Here is a 13,751-nt window from a genome sequence, read left to right on the forward strand (position 1 = left end):
CATTTATAAGGATATCATTTATAAGATATTCACAGCTTTTGTGTATTATATATATATATATATATATATATATATATATATATATATATATATATATATATATATATATATATATATATATATATAGTGTGTGTGTGTGTTTATATACTCATATGAAAAATTTTGGGAACCCCTCTTAATTCTTTGAAGTTTTGTTTATCATTGGCTGAGCTTTCAAAGTAGCAGCTTCCTTTTAATATATAACATGCCTTATGGAAACAGTAGTATTTCAGCAGTGACATAAAGATTTTTGGAACAGAAAATATGCAATATACTTTATATATGCATAAATTTGGCAGCCCAACAGAGATATTACATCAATACTCTAGACGCCCCTATAGCCTTTGATGAGTGTCTGGATTCTGGATGGTGGTATTTTTGACCATTCGTCCATACAAAATCTTTCCAGTTCAGTTAAATTTGATGGCTGCAGAGCTTGGACAGCCTGCTTCAAATCATCCCATAGATTTTTGATTAAGTTCAAGTTGGGAGACTGTGATGGCCATTCCAGAATATTATACTTCTCCCTCTGCATAAATGCCTTTGTAGATTTCGAAGTGTATTTAGGGTCATTGTCTTGTTGGAATATCCAACCCCTGCGTAACTTCAACTTTGTGACTGATGCTTGAACATTATCCTGAAGAATTTGTTGATATTGGGTTGAATTCATCCGACCCACAAATTTAACAAGGGCCCCAGTCCCTGAACTAGCCACACACCCCCACAGCAGGATGGAACCTCCACCAAATTTGACAGCAGGTAGCCAGTGTTTTTCTTGGAATGCGGTGTTCTTCTTCCTCCATGCAAAGCGCTTTTTGTTATGACCAAATAACTAAATTTTTGTCTCATCAGTCCAAAACACTTTGTTCCAAAATGACTGTGACTTTTCTAAATGAGCTTTTGCATACAACAAGTGACTCTGTTTGTGTTGGCGTGAGTGTAGAAAGAGCTTCTTTCTCATTATCCTTCCATACAGATGTTCTTTGTGCAAATTGTACTGAATTGAAGAACAATGTACAGATACACCAAAAGCAGCAAGATGTTCTTGCAGGTCTTGGAGGTGATCTTTGGGTTGTCTGTAACCATTCTCACAATCCTCCGCATATGCCGCTCCTGTATTTTTCTTGGCCTACCAGACCTGGATTTTACAGCAACTGTGCCTGTGGCCTTAAGTACATTTTCTCATGATTAGACACACCTGTCTATGACAAGGCTACCCATATTTTTATCCAAAACTGAATACTGCTTCACTAAAAAATCTTTGTTCAGAAAACACTCCAGTACTCAGATTTCCTAGAAAATGAAAGACATACCACTGTTTTCCTTTTTGTTGAAAGTGGAGTAAATTATTATGCAGGCTGAGAGGGGTTCCAAAATAATTTTGACGCCCATTGACTTCAAAGCGTTTTGCAAATTGTTCGCCATTTCACAAATTTCAGGGCAAATTTGCGAATAAACATAAACCTTGCAACTAGTGATAAATTCGGCAGACATGAATTCGCACCGAATTTCTGCGTTTAGCTGCAAGTGAATTAATTTGTGAAATTGCAGGAACAATTCGCAGGCAAAAAATCAGTTGCGTCAAAAAAATATTGACGCATGTCAAAATTGGCGCACATAAAAAATTGACTCTAATGCATTTGGACCAAATAGTCGCACATATAAAAATTCACTCTCACGTCAAAATTATTTTGATGCCCATCGCAAAATTTGTGAATTTCGCTGCAAACTGCACAGATTCACCCTCACTACTTACAACCTAAGGTTTAGCTAAGGTTTATCATCTATTTGTTTTTCTTCAACAATGAGGAATTGATTAATAGGCATATGAACAGGTAGATGCTATTTGTAAAGTTCTATTTATTACATGATTTTTTTTTTTGTATTAATATGGTTCGTGTAATATATTGGAGATTTGTATCATGTGTATATGTTTTTTTCTCCACTTTTTTTTTGGAATGCAGCTATCCACGTATATTTGTTTGCTGAAGTGGCAGCTGTTCTTCATGTAAATAATAGGACCCACACACACCTGAGAGTTAATGTGAATAATTATCCTGTCTGGGTGCTGCCATTAAGGATTCAAATACTCTTCATATCATCAGCGCACTCCAAGGACTTTTAATAAAGTGTACAAACCTTTATTATTTACAGCTTTATAATCAGTGTCCATGTTTCACTCTTTTCCAGAGCCGTTCTCAAGACAAATGGTCATAATTAAAATCACACTAAAATACACATCGATCAGTACCACCCACAAGGAACAGTCACCCCATGTAATGACATCACTTTCCCCAACTGTTTAACCCCTTGTGGTCCTGCCATCTCCCATAGGGATATACGTGTTGAATCAATTACTCTACCTATCAGCTATAAATGCAAACATCTATAGTCAAACTAAGCCCCGATTAAGCAAACAAATTAGAGCTCATTATTTAACAATACATTGTTCACTTCATCTATCAGTTAAAAATAAATAAATACACACTGTAACTTTAGGCCACTTAGATCAGCATTTTGTATCCAGCATCTCTCCCTCCTTAACAGTAGATGGGGACTATTTCCACCCTCAAACATATAACCACTCATGGTCCAATCCTCCCGTCTGTCAACTACCATAGGGATTTGTGTGTTGGATTACTGTATGTACTTTGAATACTTTGGCACATGACCAGAAAACAAATAAACTGGTCAGAGCACATTTTTTGCAGATGGGACATAGACTCCCAATATTTAGAAGGGTTTGTTATCAAAATCCAAAACGTTCTGAGAATTTTTCTGAAAATCACAGTGTGGCCAAATCTGCACTGACTTTTCCCCTCTTTTCATCAATATATTATTCTTGTGAGGGGGAAAGTCACGATAAAATCGTAAAAAAATCAGAATCGTATGATTTTTTTCTTATTTTGCTATCGAAACCTACGATTTTTTCATTAAAAAAACCAGTGCAACTCAGAAAATCTTCCAATTGTTAACCATTTGCCATTGACTTTCATATGTTCTTGGCAGGTCTGAGTTGGAGTACTTTTTTCATCTGACTTTTAACACCATCAGACTTTAATAAATCCTGAAAAAAAAATAGTTTTTTTTTATTTCTCTGAAAAAATTGTATTTTCCCCTTTTAAAAGTCTGATCAGAAAATTTGGAGCTTAATAAATAACCCCCTTAAATTCATTGGGCTTGAGCAAGCTCCAGTAAAGAGCAGAGTCGACACTGGTTATCATGCAATAATCAACAAAAGTTTACACACTTTTTTTCAAGCCCTCGAAGTGCACTGATGAGATAAAGAACTACATAAATCTAAATTTATACCTTAATAGAATGAGAAATCTGTGCATTTCAAATACAGACGAGGAAAAGAATGAGAAAATGGAGAAGTGAGTAAAAAATACAGAAGGCCACATAAGAAGAAGGAAGTGTATTCGTTTCTGCAAACTCAACAGTCATTAAATGGGTTTCATGATGTATCATTAATCATACCTACAGTGTGACTTTTCCAACACCTGATTCAGTTAGTGCTGATATGCATGGCAATTATGTTTTTTCTTCAGATTAACAAAAGAAGCATAGTTGCGTGGTACTCATTTGAAATACAGCGGAGGTTTGAAGGCGAGACAAAATACAGACAGCAGCTGTGCCGACTGAGGAGGAGGGGAGAAGAGAGGAAGGGGCCCAAGGATTGCTGACAAACAGAGCATCTGTCATCATATTCAACATGGAAATAGGTGGGAGAATTTCAGGAGGTGATTGTAGTGTCATATTCATTACCTAATAAAGTTATAGAAATGCATATGGGAGTTGTACAGCTGCAGGAATCTATACAGACATGTACATTTAAAAACATAGAGCAGCTGGCATATACTAAGGGATGTGAATTATGTTTTTTATTTTTTATATATCAATACCAACAATCAAGGTTAAACATGGATTTATTCATGTTGGTTCTTCATTAAGTATTATTAAACCAATTTTCCATGTTTTTTTAATCATGTATTCCTAAATATTCTGTTTATTTGGGGTGACTTTTATTTATGGTGTCCAACCAGATACAGTATCTGACTGATTAGCCCTTGGAGCATATGGACATATACTGTACAAAAGGTCATACATGTGTATGGGTCACCTTTGTATTGCTTTTAACTTGTTCAGATAGACTTTTGCATCCGCCCTGTTGGGTGGACAGCCCAAGTGATCAGAACAGCAGGAAGTGAAGAGGAGCTACAGAGCTACGCCTTCTTTTTACTTTCTTTTAGCCAACCAAGGGAAATTTTCCATCTGGACCAATAAACCTCAGTCTGAATGGCTTACATCTGGTTAGCTGGGCAGTATAATCAAAATTGCCCAAACTGACCAAATCTGAGCAAGTATGGCAGGCTTTAGTCTGCACAGCTCTACTGCACAAAGATTTTTCTGTGTCTAGACCTTACATTTGTTACACTGAATATCATCATTTTGGTCCAGCCAAGAATAATTTTAGACTGAATGAAAGCAAGGCAAGATTTATAATGTTTCCACACAATTCTTCTCATGCTCAGACAGGGCAAATGTTATGTGTGTAATGCTCCTGTTTCTTCAGCACTAGAAAATTTGTTTGAGCTTTAAGAATAAAGATCAAAGAAACAAATATTCTCCCCCAAAATGTATCAGATTGCCAGAGTTACTGAATTTGGCCTTTCGCTCACACAGAAGGCTAATTGGGTGCACTCAAACGCAGAGGTCAGAGATGCACTCAAGAAAATATGTAAACAATCAATGCATTTCAATTCCTTAGCATATACTTTAGATAAGTGTATCACAAACAAATAAGCCCAAAAGTGTGTATTTTTACCTCCAAGCTAATATTTTCCTAAAAATATACTTTTGTCTCTATCTTTTGGAGTATGTTAAATGAGCTTGGCTGCATTGTAAATAAAAGAGCTGCATTTTACTGCAAAGTGTATGTACACCCTACTAAAACCCCTTTCTGCCTTATCCATTGCACATCTCTCTATTTCTAGTTACTGTTGTCCTGTTCTGCCCTGGCCCTTGTGGGGCCCCACCGATCCAGACCTGCTCCTTGTCTGTGACTAAAGGTGCTCCCCCTGGCCTACCCATCACGATCACAATAAAAAAATTTAAAGGTACACATGGGGGGAGCAATTCCTTATGATACCATGCTATGACCACATGGACATAAAGGCATTTATTTCTACTTTACATTTAGGAGTAATGCGTACTATATTTCTAGTTGTGGTTAAGCTACAAATGACCAAACTGATTCTGTTTTCTGTTTCCATTGAGGGTTAAAATCCATTTTCCTTAATAATACTCATGAAAAATGTTGTCTCATGCAGAGTTTTATACACATTCTTTTGCCATGTGTTTTTCAAATGAAACCATTTATAGTAGCATGCAATTAAAATATTTCATGGCTTTAATACCCTGAGTAGTAAACTGAGTCTCTTCTACTAGGTTGTACTTAAGATACCTTTAGGGTTCGTGCAGCTTTCCACAGATAAGAAACCCATAACAACCAGCATGCCTTTGGGTTTCATAACTCTAATAGTAAATACTAAACTAAATACTAAACTGCATTTGTGTTTATTTTGCCACAATAGCTGCAAAACCAAGATCTCCAGTAGCAACAATAGCCTCTTATTTCCTACTAAGGGTCTGGCCACATGGGCAGATTCGGGGGGGGGGGGATTAGTCCACAGCCGACAAATCTCCTCTTCTTCATGTCGACTAATCTCCCCAATCTGCCTTCCCCTGCCTTCTGCCGGCTAAAGTGAGAACCACCTCGGGGCAGGCACTCAGAGTGCTTCGTTTTCAGAAGTCGCCCGTAATTGCCTCACGATGAAACTTCAGTCGACTTCGGAAAATGAAGTGCTTCGAGTTCCTGCCCCCAGGCGATTTTCATTTTGGCCGGCGGAAGGCAGGGGAAGGCAGATTGGGGAGATTAGTCGCCCTGAAGAAGAGGAGATTTGTCTAATCTCCCGGAATCTACCCGTGTGGCCAGACCCTTAAGGTGATTCTTTTGTTTACTGATTGTGGAGAACAGTCAAGTCAAGAACCAATGTCGAGCAATTTTATCAACATCTGAATTTGACTTTTTTAACCACAATTGAATTTTTTTTTTGCAGCAAAAAATATGAATTCCCATTTGAGTTTCCAAAACTGAAAACAGAAGAATTCAAATTCCATGCATTTAAGTTTTTTGGTCGCATTTTTATTCCATTATGTTTTTTTAGATTTGAATTTTTCAATCAATGGGCAAACATGTTGGGAAAATTTTGAGTTTATGCGATTAAAAAACTCTAAAATTCACATTACATGTTATATTCCTTTACTTATCCCTTAATGACAAACAAAAGCAGGGGTTATAAGTGTTAAATCTAGTCCAATATCAAGGTGAAAGAAAAAAAAAACATTTGCCCAAGGTCTTACATACTGGTTTCTTTACATTATATTTCCTTAGTTATTTTTTCTGACATTTTAATTCCTACCAAGTAGAAACAGGAAAACATAATTTATTACAGAGTAGACACAAACCTTTCATAATCTTCCAGCAAATGCAAGGAGAGCTTGAGGCTACATTTGTGACATTGCATATCATTTCTAAGCACTCTGGTGTGGTTAATAGATTTTCTCACTCTCTCTCCCCCTGTCTTTCATCTGGGCATGACAAACTAAGCACTGCTAAAATACCATCTTTTTTAAATCATATGCATACATAGTATATTAGATAACTTTAAGCCATTAGCAGTAATATCAGCAGTTATAAAATCAAGAAAGAGCCAAGATATATGGTTTTAATTAAAATGCTATGTCACAAAGGTTTGCCTCACCATTGAAAGCATAATATTTATACATTATAGATGTTAGAGCATTTAGCATGAACAGGAGGGTGCAAAGAGCCAGATCACATTTGCATGACAAGCAGAGGAAACTATACCATATTATCCCTGCCAGAAAGTGCTGGGGAAATAACTGGCACAGTTTGCTGGTTGCATGTTGGTAAACATTACAGTTAACATTTTATAGTACATCATTACGCATCATAAAATATTGATAAAATATTAAAGGCAAATCAGTCTTAACTGTTGACTCTAGCAGTTTGCTATTCTAACTCTACATAAAGCACTAAAACCTGAATGGTATTGTACATACTACAACATATTCAATAGACAAAATTTGCTGCATATGCTAAAACGTAGCAATAAAATATACAGCATGTTATATTATATTATTATTTCCTTCTCTCTCTCCCCCCCCTCTCGGTGTACCCTGTTTCCCTTTGTTTTTGACTGGATGCACAAAAAAGTCACATATAAAAAAAATTGGGACAACACAGGACTTAGCAAAAAGAAAAAAGAAAAAGAATTAGGGCCTTATTTATCAAAATCAGAGTATTTTATTGAAAAAAAAAGTCAGACCAAACTAGAACCACGATTTGACCTTATTTATTATTAAAAAAGAACGATGTGATCTGATCAGGGAAAAACTCGATAATAGAGAGCAAAAATCTGAATCATATGATTTTTTTCTGATTTATTTCCGAATTGCTTGATTTTTTCAGGCTTTTTCCCGAAAGGTTCTGAATTCTTTCGTTTTTTTGCCTGAAAAGCCTTAAATAGTTGGGTTTTCAGGCTAATTCCAGCGCAGACCACAAAACTCCCAAATAGGATATGGACCTCTCCCATTGACTTATATACAACCTCGGCAGGTTTGAGATGCAGAATGTTTCAGATTTATAGTAAAAAAAATGCAAATTTTTCAAGTTTTTTGCATTCAGACTTTAATAAATAAACCCCTTAAAGTTTATTAAAAGAACACAAGAACCAATGTTTCAATCCCACTTGTGAGCCTTCTTGTCTTTAAAATCTATTAAATACTATTTATAGTTGGTTCATCTTCTTCTCTTGTAACCCTATTGTTTCTAATTTCTATTTTTATACTTACTTTCTCTGAAGTTTTTGTCTAATTCCTCCCTCTCTATGTGCTACATCCAAGTGATGCATTACAAAATCTTTCTCTAAATGCAGGTAGAGTTCTTTTTACACAGTCCATCTTTGCCCCAGTATTAGATTTACTCTGCAGTCCATTATATGATGTGTCTCCATTTGTCTCCCAGTATCTCTTGTATTACATAGTCACTAGCATTTAGTTTTATAATCCCACCATTTCTGTTCATAAGCAAAGTATCACATGGCAAGTATCATATAGCCTCTATAGAGCATCTTGCAGTTAAACACATAACCCCAATGTCTTCCAATGTCCTTTTTAGTGCATGAGGGCCAGAAAATTCTAAGACCAGCAGGCATGGATTCCACCTTTCACTGCCAGCGAATACATTTATGAAAGTTCGCCACCAAAAAAAAATTATTGTGCGTCAGAATAGTCTCACGCATAAAAATTATCATGCGTCAAAATTATTCGGACGCCCTTTGACTTCAATGCATTTGGACAAAATAATCACGTCGATAAAAACTATTTTGACGCCCATTGACTTCAATGCATTTTGCAAATTTTTAGCCATTTTGTGGATTTTTTGGTATATTTGCAAATTTTTCAGTGAAGCGAAACGCCACAGATTCTCCCATCACCACTTACAACAGATCACACTGCCTTTGAGTGCTCCATTGCAGGATCACACTATCAATACCAAATCACCAGACAGTCGAGCAAACTGGAAAATGTATTAATCCCCAGTAAATAAGTCACATTGTTTTTAGATTCGTAGGAGCTTTAAAATGCATGCATATCTACACAAATATATCCCCTGCCCCATTCTGGTCTTTGAAGGGAAGGAATACAGAAACGCAAGATCTTAATGTTCTAAGATCCAGCTCTTACTATGCTGCCCAAAAAAGGTATAACTTTTATTTCCATTTTATTATTATTATAAATGAAACAGATGTACAAATATAATATATACAAGTATACTGTATATACAAGTGTATTAGCTGCAAAAAATGGAATAAAATAAACCGCCGCTTGCTAAAATAAGTATTGCACAGCACTTTCACAAAGGTCGGTGTATCTATAGGTTTAGCAATTCTGCTGCCGTCTTCATTCATCTAAGGGTCACATAGCATGACATGACATGAGTATAACCTCATCTTTGCTTTTTCACAACCATAAATGGGATACCTTTCCAGTGTTTTAGTGAGCCCATTTTTTAAAAATCAGGCAGGCTGTCACTTCCCCCAGCTAGTTTAAATGAACTCTCAATTTACTAAACACAAAGATCTCTTGCTGTTTAGTGGTACAGGGTGCATTATCTAGAAACCCATTATCCAGAAAGTACAGAAATATGGGAATTCCATTACCCATCTGTAAACAAATGATTCTTCATTTTGAATGTTTTTCTTTCTTTCTGTAATAATATAATTGTACCTTGTACTTCATGGCAACTAGCCCACATACATTCATGCTGACAGCAAAGCAATTCTATTGGTATATCCTTTATTTTAACCATACCTGGTTTGCAATAGTGTATAGTCCAGTGTGCAGTTTATTTATTTCATAAATGATTTTATACAGCGTATATCATGTTACTTATTCAGATAGGTTTGCTGGTCCCTTTGTCACAAATCTTTTTAACCTTTTTAAAGCATTATTAATGCCAAAAAATTTAAATATTTTAAAGTAATGAAAGCATAATGCACTGGTACAACTGCTGTATTTGCTTCAAACTACTATAGTTTATATAAACAGTATATAGACAGTGCAGCAACAGCACATAATATTGCCATTTCTTTAAAATGGTTTCATTTTACTTTTACTTTATTTTACTGTTGCTTTAAATACCCAGCCATGCTGGTGAACTCAGGATAGTATAGTATGGCTTTCAGCATACTGGATGTAAACTGCCTTGTGGAGGAATTCAATTAAGGGACAGCTTTGTATTAAAGGGTATCTAAACACTGTTGATTCACTACACTTTACACGATTATTGCTCAATTACAAAGCCCATCATGCATTAATATATTTGTTTAGCAACACTGATCAATAAAACGTCATCTCAGCTCACAGTGTCCATAACGCAGAACTGTCTTCCAGTGAGAATGCCACCTAATCTATGTTTCTGGAACTAGAGCTGGGAGTTGTAAACACCGTTTTTCTTTTGCAGGGTAACTTAAACATTGTTGATGTTATGGGGAATAATATCCTACTGTTGTAAAATATCTTCTTTAGTCATGAGTTCCATGGCTGCAGGCGAGTTCTTTTATACAGGCCCTGGAACATCAAGTTGATCTCTAAAATGTCTTAAAGGAGAACTATACCCCCCAAACAGTGTAGGTCTCTATAAAAAGATATTGCATAAAACATCTCAGGTGTAAAACCCTACTTCATGTAAATAAACCATTTTCATAATAATATACATTTTTTAGTAGCATGTGCCATTGGGTAATCCTAAATAGAAAATTGTCATCTTAAAAAATAAGGGCCGTCCCCTGGGAGCATAGGCTTCACATTGCACACAAACAAACCAAACAAACCATACATGTTAGATACATGAGCCAAATAAAAGACTGTCTTTTGCTTCCACACGTCTTCCTGTAACAGTTAGCGGCAGATTTATCAAGGGTTGAATTTTGAAGTAAAAAATACTTTGAAATTCGACCATCGAATTAAAATACTTTGAATTCGAATATCAAATTCAAACTTTTTTCATCAAATTTGTGTATTCTGCGGTCAAAGTAAAATCGTTTAAATACTTCGAATCGAACGATTTGACAATTTTAACATATGATCGAACGATTTAACTTCGACTTCAGAAAACTTAGAAAAATGCTGTAGAAGGTCCCAATAGACTAACATAGCACTTCGGCAGGTTTAATTAGGCAAAGTATTGAAGTCGAAGTTTTTTTGAAGAGACAGTACTTAGATTATCGAATGGTCGAATATTTGAAATATTTTAAAAATATATTCGAAATGTCGAATTTGAAGTTGAAGTCATAGTATCCTATTCGATCAGTGCCGGGCCATGCTGGGCAGGCGCCCTAGGCAGGCCCGGCACTCGCGGCGCCTGTATTGTGTGCGCGCATTTGCGCTGGCGTGCGCATGCGTGCATTTGCGCTCGCGTGCACACGCGCAAATTTGCGCATGCGCAGAAGCGCACAAAGCGCAAAAGTCGCCAAGAGAAGGGAACTGGACAATGGGGTAGGCGACAAAGGAGGTACGTGCCTGGCGCCCTCCCAGCTTTGCGCCCTAGGCACGTGCCTACTCTGCCTACCCCTAGTTCCGGCCCTGTATTCGATGGTTGAAGTATCCAAAAAATTACTTTGAATTTCGAATTTTTTTACTTTGAAAATTCCCTCGAATTCACTTTGACCCTTGATAAATCTGCCCCTTAGAGTTGCAGTATTTCTGGTCAGGTGATCTCTGACGCAGCACAGAGACCATCACAAAATGGAGGTTCAAGGGAAAAGATGTAAAAGGCCGATATTAACTTAAATATATTTACCAGTTTGGTAAGATTCTTTAATATGACACTTAATATGATATAAACTATCTGTTGCTTAAGTAAAAAGTTTTCCAACAGAAGTATTATTGTTATTGTTATAACACGTACAAGCATGTCTAAGACCCAAAAATGTTTCTCATGTTGTACACTGTACACTGATACACAGGTTTTCATAATTTGTGTGAGGCAAGTGACATTCTTGAAGAAAAACTGTAGTCCAAAATAATGTAGGTTTCTATAAAAAAGATATTGCATAAAACAGTTCATATGTAAAACCCTGTTTCATGTAAATAAACCATTTTATCATAATAAACCATTTTAGTAGTATGTGCCATTGGGCAATCATAAATAGAAAACTGCAATTTTAAAAACGAAGAACTGTCCCCTCGGATTCACAGTGCACACACACAAACTATACATGTTAGGTCACATGAGCTTCCCACACTTCTTCCTGTTACAGTTAGAGCTGTAGTATTTCTGGTCAGGTGATCTCTGAGGCAGCACACAGACCATCACAAAATGGTGCCTAAAGGGAAAAGGGAAATACTTACCACTTATAATGGTGGTAGTATAGTGTATTGAACTTAATTCCTTTAGCTAAGGATCTTCCTAGAGAAATAATAAAGGTTCTGCTCTTGCACAAGCTGTTTCTCATTTCCTCATTCACAGAGTATAATGATTATTACATAATGTTAATGTCCCCCATTTGCAATCATGTTTAAGTGGCCAGTTATGGTTTAATTACTCACTGTAACATTTTATTATATTTGCAGAGAAAATCCTACCCAGAGGCCCCGTATCTACTTTTGAACTGAATTCCTTTGATGATATATGTTCTCACTGAGAATTGAACACAAAAAGGACTCTCATAGACACATTTTATAACAGCCACGATGAGAGATTCGCAGAATGAAAAAAGACACAGCCACGTGGAACTGAAACAAACAGGAAACACGAGTCTATTTCAGTTATTATCTGCCTTGAATAAAACAACAGAGCGATGATTTCATCATGAATGGGCAACATTGCCTTGCAGTGTCAGGCTATGATGGATCATTTTCTCACGGGCTGACTAACTGTCTGAACTGTGGGAGGAACAAGAGAACAACTTTGGCTCAAACCCCAGTGAAAAGTTGGCTGTGCCGAGACAATCATTCTACTGAAACTAGTTGGATTCTCAGGCAGTTTAAATTGGTGGAGGAGGAAGGAGATGGAATAACCTTGACCTGACAGTGAGATGGGAATGAGAGCCAGCACCTCTGATAGCCCCTGGGCTTTTATCTTCCTACTCTAAATAGCTTTTAAATTAAAATAAATATTTAATGTTATCTTTTGCTTTTGCTTAGAATTTTACAAAGTGTATGTGACAACATTGTTAAACCTACAGGCAAAGACATTTAATGCAACATGTTTACCCTTTAATAGCCACATGGATTAGCATCCTCTCTATACACAAAATTCTGAATGTAATATGTACATATATCAGATTTTTTTTCTTGCTCGGTTATGATTCATGCAATCATGAATGGGTTTGGGTGTGTACTGTTTACCTATGTACTATGCACTTTCTGGGATCTTTAATAAGGGGAACTAAACTAAAAACATTTTTGCAATGAAATGTAAAACTATCTAATAACTTGCTCAAAGAAAAGAAATAAGGCCTAATAAATAGTAATTTTATGTAATTGTTTCTATTGTTATATTGTTTATTCATAGAAATTGTCACTTTTTGGACTCTTTTCAAACTTAACCAAAACCAGAATATCCTGATAATGGATTTTTGTGTCATTTGGAACTTCATACCTTAAATCAGGGATCCCCAACCTTTTGAACCCGTGAGCAACATTCAGAAGTTGGGGGGAGTTGGGGAGCAACACTAGCATAAAAAATATCTTTGGGGTGCCAAATAAGGGCTGTGATTGGCCATTTGGTAGCCCTTATGTGTATTGTCAACCTACATTGAGACTCTGTTTGGCAGTACACCTGGTTTTTATGAAACCAAAACTTGCCTCCAAGCCAGGAATTCAAAAATAAACACCTGCTTTGAGGCCACTGGGAGCAACATCCAAGGGGTTGGAGAGCAACATGTTACTCACGAGCTACTGGTTGGGGATCACTGCCTTAAATCATGTAAACATTAAATAAACCCAATAGGCTGGTTTTGCTTCCAATAAGGATGAATTATATCTTATTTGGGATCAAGTACAAGGTACTGTTTTATTATTACAGAGTAAAAGGAAATCATTTTTAAAAATTTGGA

General features: G+C 36.3%; 1 long non-coding RNA gene across 4 annotated transcripts in view; it reads left to right on the forward strand.

Moving 5' to 3' along the window:
• Positions 1-13,176, forward strand: part of LOC108720121 — a 153,991-nt gene extending 140,815 nt beyond the window's left edge. For all 4 annotated transcript variants that reach the window (XR_005962279.1, XR_005962277.1, XR_005962278.1 and 1 more), the window contains 2 exons: positions 3,591-3,764; positions 12,265-13,176. This is a non-coding gene — a long non-coding RNA (uncharacterized LOC108720121). The remainder of the gene's footprint in view (positions 1-3,590; positions 3,765-12,264) is intronic.
• Positions 13,177-13,751: the final 575 nt, after the last annotated feature.

This window comes from Xenopus laevis, chromosome 6S (genome assembly GCF_017654675.1).
Source record: "Xenopus laevis strain J_2021 chromosome 6S, Xenopus_laevis_v10.1, whole genome shotgun sequence".
NCBI lineage: Eukaryota > Metazoa > Chordata > Amphibia > Anura > Pipidae > Xenopus > Xenopus laevis.